This window comes from Bradysia coprophila, unplaced genomic scaffold (genome assembly GCF_014529535.1).
Source record: "Bradysia coprophila strain Holo2 unplaced genomic scaffold, BU_Bcop_v1 contig_390, whole genome shotgun sequence".
Lineage (NCBI taxonomy): Eukaryota > Metazoa > Arthropoda > Insecta > Diptera > Sciaridae > Bradysia > Bradysia coprophila.
This window is the reverse complement of record NW_023503648.1, coordinates 114,063-132,894: the sequence shown is the minus strand read 5'-3', so window position 1 is coordinate 132,894 and position 18,832 is coordinate 114,063. Positions and strand designations below refer to the sequence as shown.

The 18,832-nt window shown below is 37.3% G+C and overlaps 1 protein-coding gene across 3 annotated transcripts in view; it reads right to left on the bottom strand.

Moving 5' to 3' along the window:
* LOC119082156 overlaps positions 1 to 18,458 on the bottom strand; it is a 36,152-nt gene extending 17,694 nt beyond the window's left edge. The window contains exon 1 of one of the 3 annotated variants that reach the window (XM_037191560.1): positions 18,375 to 18,458. The gene's annotated coding sequence lies outside the window, so the exon portion shown is untranslated. Of the gene's footprint in view, positions 1 to 3,023; positions 3,126 to 3,210; positions 3,545 to 18,374 lie in introns of those variants that run through there. The other 2 variants (XM_037191559.1, XM_037191561.1) reach the window with 2 other exon arrangements.
* Positions 18,459 to 18,832: the final 374 nt, after the last annotated feature.

The following is an 18,832-nucleotide window of genomic DNA, read 5'->3' as shown; positions in this document are numbered from 1 at the left end:
AATCGAATCTTAAAGTGTGGGTTGGTTCTTATACACCAAATGAATGAAAAATTCTTTCGACTTAAATACATGACTTAAACGTTCCAAAGAATTGAAATAATCTCAGAACAAAAATTGTGATTTTGTTACGAAAAACCTCTTTGCATCCAGACTCAATAAACGAATCTTTATATGGCAAATGGTAGCCAACAAGGCAAACAACCAGTTATATGTTTTATCAAACCAAATATAAATATAAAAACGCGCGTCATGGATTTTATCACAGCTTTATGTTTGTTGTAGTAACGGCTACCGAATTCGTACCGTGTGAATTGAATTCAGCGAAAATGAAATCTTATTTCGATTGGTTTGAGTACCATAAGACTATACCTGATCGGTCTGTGAATGTTCTTAGGTTTCACTGGAAGGTGTCGGCGATTTTTTCTACTAGTCTACGGATTTCGATCGATGCGATGGTAGCGGATGGTAGTATGACGTTTCGAGGATGTCCCTGTTTAGAAATTTTTAGCCCTAGTTAAGTTTGCGCGTGCGGTGAAAGGTTTGTACAGACGTAAGAACTGTGAAGGGAATGCCAACGGCTAGTTCTATAAGGAAATTTCCCTGTTTTCGATATAAGAAGTCGTTAAGGCACTTGCCATCTAATGATGGTAGATCCTCATCTTGCAGTTCAAGACGTCTAAAGGTATGGAGTCTTATTTCCGATCTCGTAAGTTTAAGGTATTTAATACGTTCCGCCTATGTTAATTGGAACGTCAACAATTATTCATTTGACAGGTTGGGAAACTGCACAACAAGAATGAAGAAAAGGAAAGGGTAAATGGATATTATGTGATCCGTTCGCGAGCTGTCAACTTCCCGGACAGTTGGTTGTTTTATATAAAGAATCTAGCTTGACAAAAACAAAAAACTTGGTCAAATTGGATTGTCGTGCAAGAAGCCAAGTGTCCCAGTAGTGTCCGATTGAGAAGCAAAGTATTTAAACACTGAAACTGAAAGTAATACAAAATCGCAGTTTCGCACAATGAACGTCAAGGTATGGTCGAATGTCAAGCGTTGTATTACCTCATGAGAGGTGAGTTTGTTTATATGAAATCGCTATGTCCTCCGATGTGTATGAACAGACCATACCTGGTTTATACATTCATTGGTTTCGCACGAATATATCTCCTTTCAGGTGAATTTAGTTTCGTCAAGTTGCAAACTCCATACAAACTTAACAGGTGCAACACGATTACAGGACATTGCGGGCTGAATCGGCACATGAATAAGTTGAGGCTTTCGGACACTCCGAGATGTTCCTGCGATCTAGAAGAAGAAACGGGTGCACACTTGATATGTGACTGCCCCAAATTTCTTCAACTAAGACGCAGGATGCTCGGAGACTACGAGGTGGTTCCTTCGGAAATTGCTGCAATAGGACCTGACATCTTAGACAGGTTCCTATCGGCAACAGGAAGGCTACCATGATTTACATGATGACCGGGAATGGAAACAAAGGATCAACAGATCTGTGTTTCGAGATCTAAATGATCGTCCCAAACTGATAAATCTAACAGGTGCAACAACATTAGTAACAGGGAAATATGGTGATGGCAACATTGCAAAAATGAATTCACCTGAAAGTCGATATCGGTAATTTCTCAAGGCTCTGAAAGGAGAGGTTAAGACAGCCACGAAGGTGGGTGACACCGAAATTGATAAACGCACTCAGTACAGTTTGTTTGTGAAATCAACTCAAGAGATTTTTTTTAAGGAAAATTCGGAATTTTTCATATAAACGTCGTAGCCGTTGACGCAATTTGTGTGTTACCGACCAAGGCTGTATACTTTGGGGAGGTCACGCAGACCGCCATTTTATTAGATACGCGGGAACACACCACTTCTGATGACTTTACATATACAAAAAATTCACTACATCATCAAGACGACGAAAATCGTCACGGGAGTTGAATTTTTGTATGAAATCGGCCATTTTATCATCAACTGTGGTGTGTAGCCCGCGTGTCTGTATCTGCGTGACCTCCCCAAAGTATACAGCCTTGTTACCGACTTCGTGATCAACTCAGAGTTGCTCTCAAGGCTGTATACTTTGGGGAGGTCACGCAGATACAGATACGCGGGCTACACACCACAGTTGATGATAAAATGGCCGATTTCATACAAAAATTCAACTCCCGTGACGATTTTCGTCGTCTTGATGATGTGGTGAATTTTTTGTATATGTAAAGTCATCAGAAGTGGTGTGTTCCCGCGTATCTAATAAAATGGCGGTCTGCGTGACCTCCCCAAAGTATACAGCCTGTTCTTTCAGAACCATGTAAATTCTTTGATCCGCCTAAAGTCTGTATTAGCTTCACTGTTTATATACTCTGATTGAAAAGGTGCTGTGGCTTCGTCTTCGTAACACAGGCCGTTGTCTATATTTTTAGAACTCCACAGAAACTCCAATTTTAAAAAATCACTGGAAGTGGTCCCCTATCCTTTCGAAAACAGAAAAAATCGTTTTGAAAAACTGACAAGGTCACGTTAATAGATTTTGGTACAGGTGGTATGTTCTCAATGAAAAACAAATTGATCTCTAAGCTGATGTTTCTGAGACGAACGAGATAAAAGCTACACAACTTGTGCATGTCCCCATCCCACAAGTCAATAAAAATCAATTGTTTTGCATTCACGCAGAGCTTGTTTCGGTCAATTGAAAACGAAAAAAAAACAAAATCTTCATTTCAATTGACTTTTTTTTCGTAAATTTTATTATGTAATTCGATTGTGTATATAAATTTCGCACCGTACACAGAGAGTAATTACATCACTCACTTCCATACTCTCAACAAACACTCACACACACATATACCACTGCAATTTGTGATGTTTATGAATTTTAATTTGCGAAAAACAACTTAAATTACCACACAGAACACGGACAAGATAGTTTTTTGTTCGATAAAAAGTAATCGGAACACTCGTACTAAATTGTGAGTGGAAGTCACAAGAGAGAACATATTCGAGTCGTCGATACATACGTATACAACTAAGCCGAGCAAATTACTTTAAGTAACTGGAGTAGAACGATTTGGAGAGTTTTCAATGTTCCAGAATAAAGTTGAACCTACGACGTAGTTCCTCCTGACATTTACACTGACTAAATGCGAACACGAATGTAATATACAAAAAGGGAAATTTCCGAAAGCTCGTGCTGATTGTTATTACCTTTCTTAATATCCGTTCTCTTTATATTATATCCGTTTATAGCTTTCAACGTCCTCGTTAGTTTTGTTCTATTCTTCTTTGATTCTTCTGATTTATCACACCTTCTTGTTGACACGGTCTATATAATTTGAACACGATTCCCACATTCAATATACCGAAAACGTAACAATATACACCGGAGACGGTGACGACGCGCTCAACAAAACAGACACACAATATGTATCGACAAAAATCGGAAAAAAATAATTTAATTTTTTTTTTAACCGAACCCGCGCTTTTGATTATACTGCGACTTAACTATTCCGCATCGAATTTAAAACTGTTTACAGCGCACGTTTTTCGGTTTGCGTATAGTGTTTTTCTTCGCTTATTTTCTGAGAGTTGGTGTTGTTGACGTTCACATTACAGTGTTTATATCATACAAACGAATATCACGAACCATTTGGTCGATTATGATGATTTTGTTTTGTGTATTGATGAGTTTAATAGAAAAACGTACACCAGTGAGAATCGATGAAATTTTACCGTTGAAGATTGTCTAACTCTCAGTAATTATTCGTGGGCCCATAACCTGTTAATGCAATTCATATTGAGTTAACAAGGTATTAATTCACATCGTTGCAATTAAATGTCCACTGTTTGCGAGCTTACAAATCAGGGCTTGCTAAATATGAATTGGACAAAAAGCTCTGTTAGGGATTTTTTCGATAGTGGACCAGGCTCCGTCGCAACAGAGACATCACCTGTTGAAGTTCATCAAAATTTCCGGCCTTTTGCTGAAACGTACTTATTGATATTTTCGAACAATAGCCAATAAACAAATATTAAAATTCAACGACTGCGATTTTAGACTATTTAAGGTCAAGGGTTGTATGGGTATATAACGAAACCGTGGCTAGAAAATTGTTCCGACGGAACCAGGTCAACTTTCAGCAAAAATCTATGTTCAATATAGGAAGAGAATTATAGGACAGTTTCAATCCGATTCATGCTGTTCATTCTATATGCGATATCAACGTTACTATACATACACATATGCACGAGCTATAATTTTTGGATCTCGAACAGTAGTTTCTACTCGGTAATAGTTACGAATTATTAAGATCTGACTGGTAGCCAGATCGTCTGTTGAAGATTCAACATTTGGCGCCCCCTGGTTGACTTATGGGGCGATATAGACGAAATTTCGATTGAACGATCGTTTAGCCGTCGTTCCGATCGTTACAAACGTTAACGAGGAGTTGTTGTTGGAAAAAACAGAAATTCATTGGATTTGCAATCGCAACTGTTTTATCAATGGTTGTGGTATAGACCCTGGGACAATTCGTCGTCGTATAGACATTGGAGAATTAGTCGATACACAGACTCTGGACAGTTGATCGTCTATACAGACATTGGACAATTGGTAGTCGTTGCAGAGAGAAGAAGAAATTCATTGCAACTCACAGAGTTGTGGGAATCACGAGATGTGGGGGCAAGAAGGCCGTTGACACAATTCGAACTGTACATGAAGGCGTCATTGAGTTAGCGAATTTGACATCGAATGGTGCGTACAGAATTGGTCATTGGCAGAAACGAAATGTGGGAGCAGGAATGTCATTGACACAATTTGATATAAAGATCGATCGCCGAGAAAATTGGTCGTCGACAGAGACACTGGACAATTGGTCTTCGATAGTGACATTGGACAAATGGTCGTCGATAGAGACACTGGACAATTGGTCGTCGATAAAGCAGCTAGAACGAATTGAGAACCGTTCGAGATTTTCGGAATTTTTACTATCGTAAAAATAGTGGGAGGATGTTGGATCTCGAACAGTAGTTTCTACTCGGTAATAGTTACAAATCATAGTCGTCGTGGAAATTAAAGAGAAAATCGAATTGGCACTGATTTGTGTAAGAAAAAGAATTGAGAGACAGAATAGAAGATAACGTTGAAAGGGCAACACGCCCGAATTGAAGTCTTTTATTTCTCAGCCGAGAAACCCCAAAAACCATAAGTTAAAAGCTAGCTGGTAGCTAGCGATGTTGAAGATTCTACAATAATACGCCTCTCATGCAGTGATGAATTGTATTGAAATTGTCGGTTCTCAGGATTTCCTAACAGTGGGACAAAAGCTGTTGAACGTACAGTACACCATTGACTATGAGCTTCATTACAGGTTACGAACTCAATTCTCTTCGATTTAATCATCCATCTATCTATTACAAATTCAGCACCAATTACACACAGATTCTCTTCGTGTATGATGTGCATGGTATTTACAAATTTCACTCCATAAATTTCCATCCCTACATTCCACATCGAATTTCATTTCATTTAGCTAACACGATCAATAAATAGTCATCGGATTAAATGTTATGTTACGGAATGAAGATACTCGTTTCGAGATGGTTGTTGTTGCTGCTGCTATAGAATGGGTGTATACAATAGGCGATCGCGATTTTTGTTTTCTTTATTTCGTCATCGTTAATAAAAACAACACACCGACCGATGAACGCTGAAATACGATTATGGAATGTGGAGCAAGTTACTACATTACTGAAATTGGTAAATAAAATGGAGCCAATTTTAGATTTATTGCAGTCGTGTGTGTCAACAGTAACATACCGTTGATGAGAGTTATAAACGTTACAGCGTCAGTCATATCAGGCTGTTGCTCATTGATTCAAAGGAAGAACAAATCAATAAATCGACGAGATGCAGGAACGTTTAGCGCCGACATAAAACAAATTCGGGCGGACCAAAAACGTTACACTCTCTCACCAGATAGAGAGCCAAGACAACAACTTCTTCTCTGCCTTTTTTTTCCCGCTTTCCGTCCCAGTTGTGTCACTTTTCAGTGTATTGCTCAGATTTCGTTCACGAAATGTCGGAAAAATCAAGATTCTGAAAGGACCAGGTTGAGACACGTCTGAGTTGATCGCGAAGACGGGGAAACACAGATACTTTCCTAAGTGTCTTAACATGTTCTTTCAGAGCCTTGGGAAAAATGAGATGCGTTCAATTCAATTTTGTTGTTATGTTTCGTTCGAAAAGTGACTTCTTGGCCAGTACAGCCTGAATGAAACACAAGGAACAAAAAGGTTTGTTTTTGACGCAAGTGTTGAAATCATCCGACCACATTCTCCCACAGCTATAAAACTACATTGAACGGTAGCAAAGAAATGGAAGTTTTCAGGTTGGATCGCAGTAATTAGGTCGGACAATACAATCTCTTCAATGACCAGAGTGATAATGGTGGCAGGACTAGATCTTAATCGGTCGAAAAGAGTTTGAATAAAAAGGTTGATTTGGATCGATTCAGAAATTAAATTTTAAGTTTTTGGACTGATGTTTCACAAAATTGTGTGGACTACACCTATTGTGGCTATCATGTCCGGAGCGATAGCGGAGGACTTGACGTAGTCTAACTTCCAAAAAAGAACGAAGAAATTTTTTTTGAGTATAACATTAGGGGTAGATCAAACCATTTTTTGAGAAGGTGGGCCTTCAAGAACTTTTTTTGTATTTAAAAAAAATTGAAAAGAAACGAACCAAATCAATCGAATTAAAATTTCTATCTGCAATTATCCGCCAAGTCAACCGTGTCCACCACACTAGTTTAACATTTTACGGGCACAGTTTATAGCATTTACTATTAAATTTATAATATTAAACAGAGCAAACATCCTTTTACGACATCACATCAATTAATAAAACTCTGTGTCTCGCATCATCATCTCGAAATTCCATTAAGAAATTAACGTATCGATAACATTCAGAGATTCAACATTATGAGTGAACGGGCATTAGATATATATGTGGAAGAGCATTATGTGTCGTCAGAAATTAATCAAATTTGAAATAGAGACAGATTTCCGTTTCTGTGAACGGTTGATGGATTTTATGTGATTTACTTTATTGATTGACATTGTGAAGCAACTTGATAAATAGATCAATCGAACATAGAGCCATGAGACTGTAGCTTAGACCGAGGTAAAAAAAAGTTATTTTCCAAGTGTGGCGCTTGCAACATTTCTATGAGAAAATATTAGTGGAATATTAGTCGAAAAGTTGATCAAAATTTCTAAATTTTGCGCAAAATATGGTCACTAAAAATCGTCAGAAAAACAGTCTTGTCATAAAGTTGCTCAATCCCTTGTGTCAGGCCCATAGCAAACGTCTTTCAGATTTTTTTTTCTTTGTGTTATTTAGAATGAAAAACTCATTTTGTATGGAAAATGGAAAATCGAGTGGAAAAGTCGGAAATCTCCAGAACATTTTAACAAAAAATCTTTTCTTACTTGAAAGCTTAGAGTAATTATAACTAGAGAGGAAATTTCGAACAAAATTACGTAAAATATGTGGTCCCAACATCAAATACGAAATGTTTGGTAGTATGTGTTTGCCCTCTTAATTAAGAGGGCAAATTTCGGCGCATAAAATTTGAATTAAGTTACCAATAATTTTTTTTTAAATTTTTTCTTGTGAAAATTTTGATACAAAGATAAGTGATATAGCTGGACTGTCATTTTCTGTGATTAAGAACAATGGCGTTTAATTTAAATTACGATCCCCCAATATCTCAAATTCGCTTGGAAATTTGGTATACAAGACAAGCTAACAGATTCTGTCGGAATTTTTTTGTATTATTTTTTAACAAAAGTCATTTTTGCAATGTCCCTCGAATAAACAATTGACTGATAGTTGAATTAATTTATTTATTCTGAAGATCCGACCTATTGCTAGTAAAGACAAAACATTGAGACAAAACGCAACCACATCCAACACGTGGATCTGTGATTATTTCTATTGATGTCACTTTCCATGAAGTGATTTTCACATACTCTGGTGTGTTTGTACACATAACATTGCTGATTGTTTGATTGAAGAATTATTTATTTCCATTTATTGCAATCGGTTTGATCAGACGGAAAACTATGTCAAAAAAAGCTGGGGAGACAACATGCAAGAATGTGGTTATGTGCACATCAATTACTAAGTATGTTTTCTACTTCGCATTACTTCGGGACATACACCCTTTAATAGAACAGGAATGGACCATCGCAATTTTATTTATTTTTTGTAGGTTTCACTGATGAAATTTAAAAATAAATAACATTCAACGCATACGACTGTTTCGATGAACAACGTCAATAAATATTTTGACAGAAATCGCAGAAATCTCAAAAGTGAGTGTATTGGTAGAAGCTCTACGTAAATCATTACGTAAATGTATCTCATACACATTGATGTCGGGACCGCTTTTCGTAGTGCGAATTTCCTCTCTAGGTATAATTACTCTAAGCTTGAAAGCCTGTCGTGGAACAACTTTTTTCCTAATTCCAATGAATCACCGAGATTAGATTTAGATGATTCTCGGAAATTTACCGGAAAAATAACATCTCCTAGCATCCCTAAACATCTGGGTACCATGGGGTTATGAAACAGAATTACGTCGGTGCAGGACTTTTTTAACAACTGGACAATTCCTCTAGATATTATGGTTACCTCACCGCGTCAATTCCGAATAAATTCATGAAATAGGGGACCATCAGGTAGTTTCAATGGGGAGTCAGTGCCATTCGAATGCTGTTGGCGGGCTTTAAGCCGTTATGTGAGTGTTGAGATATAAGCTAAGATTTTCACGATTCCTGAAACTGAGATTTTACAACTTCCTTTACCACAGTCCCTCCCTGCTGGGATAAACAGTGAGGCATAGTCAACATTTAAGGAATATAACTTTGAACAATAATCAGCCAACACAAGGGGCTGAACTAGGAGCGGCTGGACGTGTTGCCGAGAGTATATTTCCAATGGGGGATTGAAGTTTTTATAAGTTATTTTTAATCGACGTAAAACATTATTCTAAACAAAAAATTGTTCCACGGTATGTCTCTAAAATGCACTGTTCTTTTTATAAGTTCGTCTAAACGTCGAAACGTACAGCCGCCCGTAAGGAAATTACAAAATGGCGGTCCTATATTTTTGATTTTACACTGTTTCTAGAAATTATTTTGATCAGAATTGTCGATACCCATTTAGTTCTTGCTGCAGAGCACCTTACACATACTTATTTTCATCGACATCGAAAACGGCCTCCGGCACATTTTTGGCGGCTGACAAAATTGGGTCGATTTAGGGTCGTACTTTGTAAACAAAATTTATTTTCTAAAAAAATCTGTGAATTGGTCAAAACTTCGATCCCAACAAAAATCTCTTCGAGAAAAGTGTGACGCAGTCTTTGAAGTACACTTTCTAAAATAAATGATATCGCTAGAGTTGACGCTTTCAGCTTCGTTACGCAAAAATTAAATTTTACACCCAATTTTAGTTCAAACAAGCCGGCTTAGTTTTTCTCATCATATGCCAATAATTTTTACCAAAAAAAATTTGACTGAAAACAACCAAAATTTTACCAAAAAAATCTGCGTCGCATGTGGCAGATAAATTTTCTTGCTGGTCTGTTCCTGAAGATTTGCCACTTTGCGACGCATATTTTTTTGGTAAATTTTTGGTTGTTTCCAGTCAAATTTTTTTTTGGTAAAAATTATTTGGCAGATGATGAGAAAAACTAAGCCAGCTTGTTTGAACTAAAATTGGGTGTAAAATTTAATTTTTGCGTAACGAAGCTGAAAGCGTCAACTCTAGCGATATCATTCATTTTAGAAATTGTACTTTAAAGACTGCGTCACACTTTTCTCTAAGAGATTTTTGTTGGGATATCAGTCGTTTTAGAAGTTTTAGAACACTGCTTTTTATAACAGTTTATAACAGAAATTCGGAAATTTGGCGAAATTTGAAAATTTGACGAAAATCGAAAATTTGATGAAATTCGAAAATTGGACGAAAATCGAAAATTTGACGAAAATCGAAAATTTGACGAAAATCGAAAATTTGACGAAAATCGAAAATTTGACGAAATTCGAAAATTTGACGAAAATCGAAAATTTGACGAAAATCGAAAATCGGACGAGATTCGAAAATTTGACGAAGAAAGTAATTCTCTATCTGCCACCATTCAAGAAACATCTCTAAAGCCCCAATTGACCCACCCATTTCCAACTTTCGACATTTTTCACATATGCCCCTCTGTTCTACTCGTAAAACTCTGAGACTTTGCCGAAGAAAGTAACTCTCTATCTCTCATAATCGCAAAAATATTAGTCGTTTCATCCTACGCTCGAGTAGTTCAAAATTTGGTCACTCTAATCACTCTAGCTCAAACGAATCTGCCCCGATTTTTTAATTTTTTTTTTGTTCGAATCGTGTTACGAATACCTTTCATTTGATGGGTCGCACGCCTCTGTAGGTTTCAATACAGCTAAGCTACAGCCGAAAACGCGTTCCCGACCCTCGAAAACCACACTCAGAAACCACTTCGAGGCCAACAAAACAAAATTCTTTTTCCTAGGGTAATGGCGTATCACAATTTCATTTTTATACCCACCCTGAGGTTCCTGCAAAATTTCATGGAGATTGGCTGACTAGTTTCCGAGATCGTCCGTCGATAGATAGATAGATAGATAGATAGATAGATAGATAGATAGATAGAAACATACAGAGTAAGTTGAAAGATTTTGATTGTTTGGGAAAAGTCAATTTGGTGTATTTTGTATGAAAAGTGACCAATTTCAAAACGATGTATCTCCGGCAATTTTAAACCTACATAGTCGAGTGATAGCTCGTTTTGCTCGTATTTGAAGCGAGAATATGTTTTGTGGTGATATAAACCAAAGGGTAGAAACTGAAATGTTCGGCTATATATAGTTGCCGCGTCTCAAAAAATTTTCTTCGTTCTTTTTTTGGAAGTTAGACTGAGTCAAGTCCTCCGCTATCGCTCCGGACATGATCCCCCCTTACGTATGTGACTCCAAAAAAAATTGTTTCAAAAGTATTAGTCAGAAGAAGATAGCTCTATCAGCTAAAAGTTGCCCAAAAAAATGCCGACTCAGAAATGTTGCTCAGATTGTTGCATATACCATTTTATCCCACAAAATGATCCTCATAAAACGTGCCAATAAATGTACACAGACTGATGTTACCGACAGAACTGTCTCCATTCAAAATCTCTCTACTTTCTACCATTGAATACACAAAATTTACCTCAATTCATCAACTCTTTTCCCTCCAATTTCATTATTCGATTGATCTTAATAGAGTGATTCGGAGCCAGTCGGTTTTTATTTGTGTACACATTCATATACCTATTGACATTGACACACCTTTACCAAAACCTAAAGTTTAATATAAAAATAGTTTAGCAGATCATCAAAACATTTACACACGTTGAACGTGTAGGACTGTATATAACTACCAGTATTTAACTAAATATACGAACAGATACATATTACTACACACATGCCCATTACCTCTAGCCGTGAAAACGTCTTTTAAAGCAAAACAACACGATTATGTTTTCCCATATGGTTCTGCGTTGTGCTGTATGCATCACAACATACTCACAAGATTTTATGGCAAAAGAAGGTTACATTAAAATTCATAGCATAATATTGGCCGTGTCAGAGATTGTTCGGTACACTGAGAGAAAGACAATGAGTTTTACATGTCAGACGTATACAGTGGACGTCAGTGAAATTTTGGCATGAATTTGCTTCAGCCAATTTTCAGCTGGTCAGTCATACAAACAAAACTGCTTATACGTCTTTATGCTGGTTTACCATTACCACGCGCGTGCGTGCAACTATTCCACCCGTATAAACAAGTATAAGTAATTTTCTTTGTGTGAGTGGACCAGCTTAAAGACAGCTGAAGCCAATTCCCATCTAAATTTAAATGACGTCCACTGTAACACGCGGCTCCGATGAAAAAGAAAACAACACAAGATTCGAACCCTCTTCTTGGAAGTCTGTCATATGAGGCATATGCATGCCAATGGACGAAACCGAATGTGGAAAGCTGAAAAGACACTGTTCCTCCCCGGTCCTACATAAATACCAATGGTTACTATTTGCCTCCTGTTTCTATGAATCTATTGTCCACAATACTAGGTCCTACTATTAGGGTGGGTGAGGTCCCTTGATTGACAGTTTTCCGATGTAAGTTGGATCGTTTGAATTATTGATTTAAATTTCATTTTCGTGGTCAATGTTAAACTTCATGAGCACCCGGAAATAACTGATATAAAAATCTTAACTTCGCAATGTGCAAATAGGCTCTTTACAGACCTTTTGGCCATTCGCACACTGTGCCAATAGTCTTCTGGTAATGCTGTTGCTAAACAGCCTCAATTCAAACAAACACACACACGTGGCGTGTGTGTGTTTGTTTGAATTGAGGCTGTTTAGCTATTGCTATTCGCCCTGTGTTAATAGCTTTAAATCTTATCAGTTTGAACTGGTACGGACACTAATTGTTTCACTGATATCGTAAGTGTCTTGTTGCATAATTCAGGGGATACAGGTTTATTCTGCGGTTATGATGGAATGAATCGTTATCGGACATGTTAATTGAATCACTTGCTTTACTTGTTATCCCATGCACTTCATTGGCACTATAAATTGGCTGATTGTCTCATTTCGATCATTGACATTGTTTAGAGTGACTAGAGTTCAGTCGTTGGACGAAAAATAAAGGTTGTGAAGAAACAATCGTTGCGCGAACATGAATTCCAATACGAAATTGGTTTGTTTTTATATTTTGATGTTATGCTTGTGTGCTGCTCTTAACTGTGTTTCTGGTACGTCACCCTTAATTAAAAATCCAATTTTACGTTGATTCGAGTCATCCATTTCGTAGGTGAGACGTGCACTTTAAATAATGGAGCACCGTTTCCTGGCTCGGTATGCAAAAGTTCATGCATAATATCGGCATCGGTCGGGACTTCATGTAGTGGAGGATTGAAATGCTGTTTAGCTTAGTTCATCTTTCTCACAAAGACTTTTGAATAAAATTGCATCATTCGGTCTAGCAGAATTGTGCGCATAAAATTTACTTAAAAATCGAATCAACGACAGTAATTCGGTGTCGGGTGTCGGGAAATTCGGCACACAGTACCAAAACAACGCACCTTTCAACTCACCTCCTTCTACTAAATTCTGGGATCGAAAAATCGTGTGCGAGTTAAAAAGAGTGTTGTTTTGGCACAACATGCTAATTTACCCGTTCCTGAAAATTTTTCCTTAATGGCACCGCTTTTGCCAAACCACAGCACTGCTTAGCACGAACACTGAATTGACAATTGTCCAATTGGGAGTGATAAGAGCTATCTTTACACACAAAAAAAACGCAGTGTTTTCATCAGCCTCCGAATATTTTCTATGTTCTTGCTAGAGGCAGAGCTGCGACCAAGCCCTACACAATTTATACTAAACTTCGTGAGCATCCTATGTATGTATTAATAACATCCATAGACATCCAGATAGCTCAATCTGTAGAGCGTCGGACTCACGTAATAAATGTCACGGGTTCGACTCCATAGTTAATCATTAATAAAGAAACCGCGGACTGGCCACGAGTTAGCAAATTTGGTGATGAGTTGAAATTTCATTTCGACTATGATTCGCTAGACTTGTTCGTGTGCAAATCGGTATAGTATTCTTGGAGCATTGTATCGAGCACCACTGTCGTCATGGCCTGATGAGAAATGGTATTTCTGAACTGAATTATATGCAAAACGTCGAAAGACGTATTTAGACTTTCTCTATATCGAAACAGTGGTCGAATGTCTTATGTTCATAGGGCTTTTCCCAATCGTAAATGATCATTCTCTGCTGTTAGTTAACACTAGTCACTAGTAATAGGTCTATAAGAAAAGCGAAGATGCTAAAAACAGTCCACATACCTCACAATCGTGATTCTAAACTATGAACTACTAGCGACACCTATGTTCTAATAGATCAATTCATACAATTGTAAAAGCTCTCTATAAAATATGGGTATGCTCAACAGGTCTATTGTGGCTTAGGTACTTCAAAAGTATCACCTTTCCTGTTCATCTTATGCTATCTTATCATCCATATAATAATCATTGACTTAATGACTGGTTTTAGAGAACCTGATTGTTGCCTGAATTTGTCTGCATTTTTCTCGGTGTACTAACCATTTGATTGCGATTATCACGACGAATTTGAATAGATGGAGAGCACAATAATGGAAATTGTTTCGACTTCCATTTCTTTTTCTGCACTCAACCGCATTCGTGAATAAATTTATTTATTGTTCGTTGGTTGTGGCTTAGCATATATAGGTGATGTATAGGTATACAGAGAATCAACTCAAATGTAACATGCTGTTCCTATTAAAACATCTAAGCTTTTCGATGAAAACAAAACATAAATGTTATTCAGCATAATCAGCGAAATGTGTGTCAGTGAGGAATTTCTATTCTTTTTTGTATCTTCATGTTCATACGAACGTTAATTTCCCCGTTGAGATTTTATATATGGTCTGTAGACTCGGCGAATATAATTGAGAATGGATTTCTGGTAAATGTGTTGATGCACAGATGAGAGGATGAATATTAAAATGCTTTTGATAAGTTGACATTCATTTACACTTGGGGAAAATACTTACAAGGAAGGGCCTCTCAGGCAAAACTGTAGAATAATTTGTTCAGAACATCGGGCCATAACCTGTATAAACTTCTAATGAATTTTCGTTCATGCCCATTTCGTTATGTATAGAGTGTGTGCAAGTCTGCGCTGCATACAGCTAAACAAAAACTTCAAAATTGTCCCTTTCCAAATGGACCTAAATTTTAGGTTCGATTAGAGGGTGCGTCCAAAGAAAAGACACACTAATGACAGTAATGGCATGCGCCAAATTGTGAATAGTCGCTCATTGCAGACTTTCTTTAAAGCATCTTCCATTCTCTTAAATCATCAGCGACATTATGATCGAGTGCACTAAATTTCCGATGAAATAATTTTCAGTGTAGGGTTAGTGCACTACCATGACGACCTATTTAAGAGAATTAAAATACTTGAGTGGATTTTACGAATGACTGTTCGACATAACCGTAAGAGATTCATTTTTATTTAAATTAAAAAAACAAAATTTCGATTATGTCGTTCGTCTCTAGAACAAAACACATTTTTATGTACATCCGATGTTGGAATGTCAATTTTATGTTTTAGAGATTTAAACGACCAACTCCCACAACATAAATGATGTGTTTCGAACGAAGCAATTAAGCGAGCTGTGCTGGTGTTTGTTTGATTTTCTGATTGAATAAAAACATTTTTCATTTTGATATGGGCAGTGAGTGGCATAATATATACGATAAAACTGGTAGAATAGATGAAACGATCTGATGGAACGACTAATTCCAAGATTTGTGTGTGTTTGATGATGATTTTCCATTTATAATGAATGTGTCAACGAGTGTGTTGCACATTTCGGGAGCAGCTCGATTAATTCCTAATTCATTTTTAAATTTGAAATAATTATCTCGTCACGATGACAAATTCAAAAATTTATGAGTCTTTCGGTTTCTGTTAGTGTTAATGCGTTTAGTACATATTAATAGCGTCGCATCTATTAATCGATGTTCATCAATGAAACGATGAAAATAAAGAAGCGGTGGAGCTTCATGCACAAAGTAGTAAATGATTAAATTCTTTCTGAATCTTGAAGAAGATGGTGGTGTAAGGGAAGTGCCGTCACTCCACAAGGACAATCCTGACACTTGCCTAGAGCAAAGCAATCTGAGGGACACAAAATTACATATTTTAAGGACGCGGAATAATTGAGCGAATTTTGTTTTAATGAAAATCTGCATTACCAACAGCTTTTTGTCGAGGGCGTCAAAACTTGGCCAAAGTTAATAAAAATGCAACAAAGTAAACAGAAGGACCAATGCTCTATCTAGCCTGTAAGCTTCGGTGCTAGGTGCTAGATAGAGGATCGGAAGGAATTATCATATAAAATTCAATCTAACTTTGATAAATTAGATAAATTTGATAAAAAAGGTTTGTCCTTGATATGAAACTTTCACTTTCAAGCATGTCGAAAGATTTTGAAAACATTTCCAAGAAACTCTAAAAATCATAATTTCTTCAGCATCGATTGCTCTTTTACAAACGGCAAGGGTGACGCGAATTTTGTTTTTACTTCTTTCGATTAAATTCTAACAGCCAAATGTTTTAAACAAAATATGTGACTTACAGCCATGTCAAACCGAATCGCTAACATTCGTACGATGACTTTTTTTCACACACAATGCGTTAAAGTGTAAATAAACGTTCTGTCACACAGAGGCATTTGTCTTCGATACTGACTCGACTTGAACAGAACTCTTGACCGTGAAACTTACTGCTCATTTTTGTCATGCTAACTATCACAGTAACAGGCGTGTGGGTAATACGACGACCCTTACATTGCAGAAAGACACTTTTTTTAACTCTTTGCTTGCACCATAGCACTGCTCTTAGCATGGAAATAGAAAATATTCGGGGGCTGATCAAATCACAGCAGACACTGCGTTTCTTTTGTAAAGATAGATGACTTGTTTTCGTTGTATGAGTTAAAAAATACACAAAAAAAATTGACGAAAGATTCTGTGAACGGTCCCTTTTATCTATTGATCGTTGCCATATGCAAAATAGCGAAAGTCATTTACTTTTGTCAATGACATTACCGGACATTTTAAAGCTCTCAGTTGATTTGAGAAACAAGTAACGAATTTATGAACCAAACGAATCGTTTCACTCCAATCAGCGATGCTGTTAAAAGGTTAGTCACAAACTCCTGGTCGTGACAGGTATCACTAAAGCCACTTAAATGTCAGTTTAAGGCCTACACATTCTATAAATCGATCTTTAACCATGAAACCATGATGGCACATTTTTGGTCAAATGGAGAAAAATGTCAACTCAGTGTTCATGCTGGGAGAAGTGCGGTGCTAGCACTGATAAAACGAAAAAAAAAAGATGTGGCCATGCGATTCTGAGTACAAGTCGGAACTGACCTTAAAAACTCCGAATCGGCCGAATAGCTACGAGTGCCTTGCTCAAAAATTTAGCTGATGATTTTCACTAGAATGACCCATTGTGGGGTTGAACAAAACTTAAATAGAGGAACTACAAGGAACCACATCAGTTCGCGGATCTATCCAGCCGTTTCGGAGAACCGGCACTCATGGCCGTGTGGGACCGACGAGTTAATTTGAGTTGGTTAAAGCTGATTTCCACATATTTTTGGGGTAAATTTCCTCTAACGGCTAGCGAAATCAGCTTTAACCGACTCCAGATACACGTAATCATTGTAAGAAATGTTTCAAATAACGTAAACCACTCATCCCAAAGAAATGGGCACTTGAAGATAGAAGTAAATTGAAAATTTTCTCGTAGAGTGACCTTTTTGCAAACAAAATGTCGTAACGATACTTGTTGTGAGGCTGGTATGGCAAGTTTGGTATCGTTACAACGCTTAGACTACAGGCTGATCAGGCCGTGTTTTGTTGCACGAAGGGTCTACTCGTACATTCCAGAGAAGTTCAAGGTTCGCCGGGATGGTGAAAATAAACTTTTTCAAATATTGTACAATTCAGACAAATGTAAAATCCATTCTCGGCGCTTAATAGAGCATGGAATCCTCTACCAATATCTCCATTCAAAGAGTTTCAAACTCTCTTCATCTTGGACATATCATTATTTAAAAATGTCGAATTTTCGACTCTATCTGGCTGTAGCTACGTATGGTCAAGTTGTCGAGGGGAGCCATTTAAACACGAATTAGCTTAGAATTAGTTAGTCCCTCAATCCGTTGCGATAACAATCTGTATTAAAATTGACTCGTCGGTGTCGCACAGCCATGAGTGCCGGTCGTGCTGGTTCTCCGAAACGGCTGGATGGATCCGAGAACTGCTCGAGTCACTCAATAAGAACATGAAGAATAATCAGAGGTGGTGTCGCGACTCTATTTAAGTTTTGTTCAACCTCACCGTGGACCAATCTATGTCCATTGTGCAGTAGTAATCGGAAAGTCATTTGTAAGAATGGTGTGTCCCTTTTTTGAGGATGATACTACTTCAGTCGATCTAAGTATTTTCAAGAGATCGTCAAATCTGTTAATTCATTATTTTTAGCAGGGATGTAACAGATGATAGCAATGCTATCAAAGCATGCATTTCTTGAAAATGTCTCCTCGAATTCTGTGATGAAAAGAGTTGAAAATCCGGCAATCGAGATCAAAACTAGTAATAAAATGCGACACTTACCACAAACATTGTGTTACCAACAGCTTTTGATGAGGAGGATGTCCTGTATGATATGCTTTTTCATTATTTTGGATATAAAATCATAACACTGTTGAACAATTCAACACACCAGCAGGAGCGTTGATGCACAGGTTGCTAGGAATCTCGCGCCGCGTCATTCACAATAATTCACATTTTGACACATTTTGTATAAGGAAGATGTCACTTTGTGAATTATTGTGAATGACGCGGCGCGAGATTCCTTAACACCGATGCACATAATAAGAACAAAATCACCTGTGACGATGCCATCACTTCATTTTATTTACGCAGCTACCAATTCACTGCGAGCGCACAGCACAAACTTATCTTACGGTTTGTCATTTCTCACACAATTCGATCGATTCCACTTGGATTAATCCAAATTTTCACAGAAAATTTCACTTTTGATTTGCGAACGATGTGAGTTTGTTTTCATT